Source organism: Trichomycterus rosablanca, chromosome 11 (genome assembly GCF_030014385.1).
Source record: "Trichomycterus rosablanca isolate fTriRos1 chromosome 11, fTriRos1.hap1, whole genome shotgun sequence".
Taxonomy (NCBI): Eukaryota; Metazoa; Chordata; class Actinopteri; order Siluriformes; family Trichomycteridae; genus Trichomycterus; species Trichomycterus rosablanca.
This window is the reverse complement of record NC_085998.1, coordinates 38,639,961-38,644,831: the sequence shown is the minus strand read 5'-3', so window position 1 is coordinate 38,644,831 and position 4,871 is coordinate 38,639,961. Positions and strand designations below refer to the sequence as shown.

Below are 4,871 nucleotides of genomic sequence, written 5' to 3'. Positions count from 1 at the left end.
TTTCTCCCAATTATCATAACCCATTAGTCTTCCACTGCCGGAGGGGGTATATTCGCCCGACACATGCTCCGTCCGACACGTGTGTGCTCCACCGTCCCCTTCTTATCCCCCCGTACTTCATCGGTTTATGCGTGAGGTCGGTCTCGTGCACGGAGAGGCACACGCTGATCTGCACGTTCCTCCACTTCTGTACAGGCTTCTCGGGCTACTAACCAGGGTCCTTACACAGCGCCCGCCCCGTTTTTTAGTCCCGTATCTTCCCTGCTAGGGGGCGCCCAGCCGACTGGTAGCAGAGCTGAGTTTTGACTGCTGGCACCCTTTAAAATAACAAATCGCTCTCATGCTGGCTCGTTGGTCTAGGGGTATGATTCTCGCTTAGGGTGCGAGAGGTCCCGGGTTCAAATCCCGGACGAGCCCTTGTTTACCCAGGTCCTATTTCATAGGGCAGTGATAGCTCAGTGGTTCAGGTACTGGACTAGTAATCAAAAGGTTGCCGATTCAAGCCCCACCATCACCAAGTTGCCACTGTTGGGCCCCTGAGCAAGGCCCTTAACTCTCAATTGCTCAAAATTGTGTTCAGTCATACCTGTAAGTTGCTTTGGATAAAAAGCGTCTGCTAAATGCTGAAAATGTAAATGTAAATGTTTTATCTGGCATCTCTGATCCTAAACATGGGTTCAGCCCTCCCGGTCACACCAATACGAAGCTACACCTACATTAAATAGAGAGATGGCATGGTTTTTACAATTATAGGCCACAAATCGGTCCGTCACTCACGAGACCCCAAATGTCAAGCCGGGTTCTAAGGTTCCCTCAGGACAGGTTTGTAACGGTAGAAAATTGGACCTTTCTGAATCATCACCAAAACAATAGAGCAGCGTGGGAGTGAATTACCATGCAGCCGAGCTGGAGGATATAAATACCTCCCATTGTATTTTATTACACACGTGTGATGTATCAGACCAGCCCTGGTTCATGGATTAATCATGAAGCCCCGCAGGTGAATAATTCAGGACCAGATGAGGAAAATCAATTACAGAGAATCGTTGTTTTTATTTGTTTCTCTACACGGCGCCGCACACGCTGAATGAGATCTGGGATGAAGCGCCGGCGTCAGTGTGTGAACTGCACCGGGTCTCGAGGAGTGAATTTCTGTTTCTTCAGAAACTTCAGAAACCCAAAACGAAGTCAGATTAAATGTCTCTTTGGTTGAGCAGTAATTTTGTGTTTATTCCTTAATTTCAGTGTTTAAACGTCAGTGTATTCAAACCTTTTACTGAGCACTTGATATCACACAGCGTTTAACATTATTTATTTGTTTATTAGGATTTTAACGTCATGTTTTACACTTTGGTCACATTCATGACAGCACAGGTAGTTGCTGCTTACACAAGATTCATCAGTTCAGGTTTAATATCAAACAGTCATGGTCATGGACAATTTAGTATCTCCAATTCACATCACTTGCACGTCTTTGGACTGTGTGAAGAAACCGGAGCATCTCACAGGGAGAACATGCAAACTCCACACAGAAAGGACCTGGACCGCCCGTCCGAGCCGTTAATATACTTTTTTCCGATCTCCTCTGATTGTAATACCTCGACTGAACTGCCTCGACTGATGAGAACCGCAGACCATCATGCATTAAGTCACGGAGAGCCGTATCACGTACGGAGAGACAGGCTGCGATGCACCGTTATGCAGGCACCTCGACCGGCCAGCAGAAAACACATTTGCAGCAGCAGTGAGGAACCACGTCAACCTCCCTCCCTTCCTCAGACACAGCCAAGGTTTGAACCTGGTAGTATTCTGTTTTGGTGGTCCATAATGAATAAAATACACTAGAGATGCAGTAATAGGCATTCATGAGCAATTGGATAAAACTAGTTTAATGAATTGGAAAAACAGGATAGCTTTAGATCTCCTTTTAGCCAAAAAGGGGGGTGTTTGTAAAATGTTTGGGTATACCTGTTGCACCTTTATACCAAACAACACCGGCCCCGATGGTTCCATCAGCATTGGAGGGGTTTCTCTGATCAATGAGTTGGCTGAAAATAGTGGCATTGAAAATCCTTTTAACACGATGTTGACAAAGACTTTTGGACAGTACAAGTCATTGATCCTGGGTGTTTTGATTTCCATCACCTTAAGTGCGGCTTTGTTAGTCGTCTGTGGTTGTTGTTGCATACAGTGCGTTAGGACTCCGGTGACCAAGTTTAATAAAAACTGTAGTGACAATATTAACCAATGAGGGATTTGAAATGTACGAGGTTGATCCAGAGGATGTCTAAGACATCAGGTAAAGTAGTTGTTTTTTGTAATAGTTTATGCTTAACTTTGCAATAAATCATGAATTCTGAGGGTGGAGTATCTCACATTGGGGGCTGGGTGATCGGTGAATTGCCAGAGTATCACACCCTTCTGGGGTTTAAGAGAGAAAAGGACTGTCACCGAAAACCTTTGCCTCTTATGTCCTTGAAAGTAGCACCCAGCTCGTACATGCACACGCACATATTCATATAATCTTACCCCAGTACACATACGCTGGAATAATAAGATTTATTTTGTTATTCAGAACATCTAAGTTTCCTTTCACTATGTAATTCGGGATTTATTTTTCACACCATAAATGGGTGTGGTTAAGAATATTTAAGCCCCCACCTGGAGGCATTCGGGTGCTCTTCTCAACTTTCCTGATGCTTGTGTGTTAAAGGTGGTTGTAGATAGAGAGCCCCCAGCTGGGAACACACTTTTGATCTTCTCATCATATTGAATAAATAAGTAACTGTTAGTTGGTGATCTGAGTCTTTTCCTTCATAAAAGAACACAACAGTAGGTCGAGATCTCTTAGGGCATCCCAGTAGGACCGCTGCGCCACCTGAGCACCAGACACAAGTCAAAAAGTGACACAAAAAGTCAAGTGGTCTTAATATTTTCTGAATCCAATTTTGGCTAAAAAATATAATTGAGCAGCGCAAACCATGATGAACTCTGCAAACTTTGTTCTCTCTTGTTCACCTACATGCCACCAACACCAAACCTGACATTTAAAGATCTCAGTTAAGCAAATTTCAATGTTTCTGTCTAAGAATAGAGAAGAATATGAACGTCTCTGATGCTCAAAAACTGACAGCAGATCCACTGAACATTTCAGAGCCTCCTGATAGAAAATGCTGGTGGGTTTTTGTTTATACAGTGAATTGAAGCTTGGTTAACATTTTCATATCACAATTAAATAACCTTTCACCATGATTAGAAGGTATTTGCAGCCTTCTCGGCTTGGAAAAGAACATCCAGGCTTTCAAAATAAAAAGCAAGGAGATACGTGGACGCAGGGAGAACGCCTCACGTGTAGCTATGTATAGTAACATAAGCCTCAGGAGTGCATGAGTGCCCTTTTCACTGACGTTTTTAATATCGACTTGCAGCAGGTCTCAACCGTTTGGGGTCCCTTCAGACGCAGGTAGAGTCACAGAAAAATACATTAGAAGCTCTAGGTGAACAGTGCATTTTGTTTACATTTCTTTTGCAGGTAAACAATGCACAATCTAAATCCACTCATCATCAGATCACTCATCCTTCATCTATTTCTCTGATGTCCAGTCCCTATAGCTGCGTGCTCACGGTCTCATCATAGACGTAGAAAAACCCCCAAGTTACTGTAAAAGACCTACAGGACGACCTGATAGAGGCTGGGACTCAACAATGTAAGTCAATCTTGACCAAGAAGCAGAGGAAGTCAACTGGAAAATGCCAGAAAGAATTTGGATAAGCCTGAGGAATTCTGGGAAACAGTTATAGGACAGGAGTGGCAAATAAAAACTGAAACTGGCCAAAAACCAGTCAACACTTCCATAAAGACATAATAGAGCTACAAAGACGGTGGGGTTACATATTTCTGATTGGAACTATATATAAGTACACTAATTAGAAGGGTCCTAATACTTTTGGCCATATAGTGTATGTAACGTTGGATTGTTGGATTGGGAGAGGTAGCAGGAAGTGCGTAGACGTTATCAACATAATGGTTTTACTAAGCAAGAACTAGACAACACATGGAACAACAGGTATACACAGACATGAGGACTAAGATATTCAACTAGACCCAAAACAAACAAACACACACAGTGGGTAAAGAAACGAGGCTCACACAATGAACACAGAGGGAAAAAAGTGCTAAACAAACACCAGAAATGCTAAACAAGAACTAATCTAAGCTAGCACAGAAATAAAGGAACATGTACTAAACACAACAGAACACAGAGCATGGGAAACACTAGTGGACACAAGATTAAGATCAAGATCAAGATCAAGGCTAAGCTAGGACAGGATCATATGGATCATGGATCACAAAAATAGTAGTTAAGAATAGCAACAACAGCTGACAGACTTTATACACTTTATACATCGTGATCATGCACACATGAGCAACAGCTGAGGATTATAATCAACACGCCGAATTAACGGGAGGGACAAGACGGAGGGGTGTGCAACACAAACACAAATACTGAGTCCACGTGCTCAGAGACACAGAGACTGAAACCGTTCCTGTGTGTACTTGTAAATACTGTAAGTGGAACCTCAATTTAACGGACAAAATCTAGAAAATGTTCGGTCCGATTGTTTAAAACTCCCGTGAGAAGCGTACCAAGACCAGTAGTTCAGGAATCGTCCACTAGCAGGCGCACGTCTCTCTGTTTACATGAGTGATATACTTTATTTTGTCGGGAGTCTCGCTTCGTTCTCGCCTTTTTTCTATGAGTTTTATGCTTCATTTTTGCAAGTTCTAGTGCTTAGTTCTGCACCAGCGCTGCTCCAGGATCACCAGCAGAGCTATACCATCTATACCATCACATCAAAATAAATAAACA

General features: G+C 42.9%; 1 non-coding gene across 1 annotated transcript; it reads left to right on the top strand.

The window, feature by feature from the left end:
- Window positions 1-345: 345 nt before the first annotated feature.
- Window positions 346-417, top strand: trnap-agg (transfer RNA proline (anticodon AGG)). Its single transcript has one exon. It is a non-coding gene; the product is annotated as a tRNA-Pro (tRNA).
- Window positions 418-4,871: the final 4,454 nt, after the last annotated feature.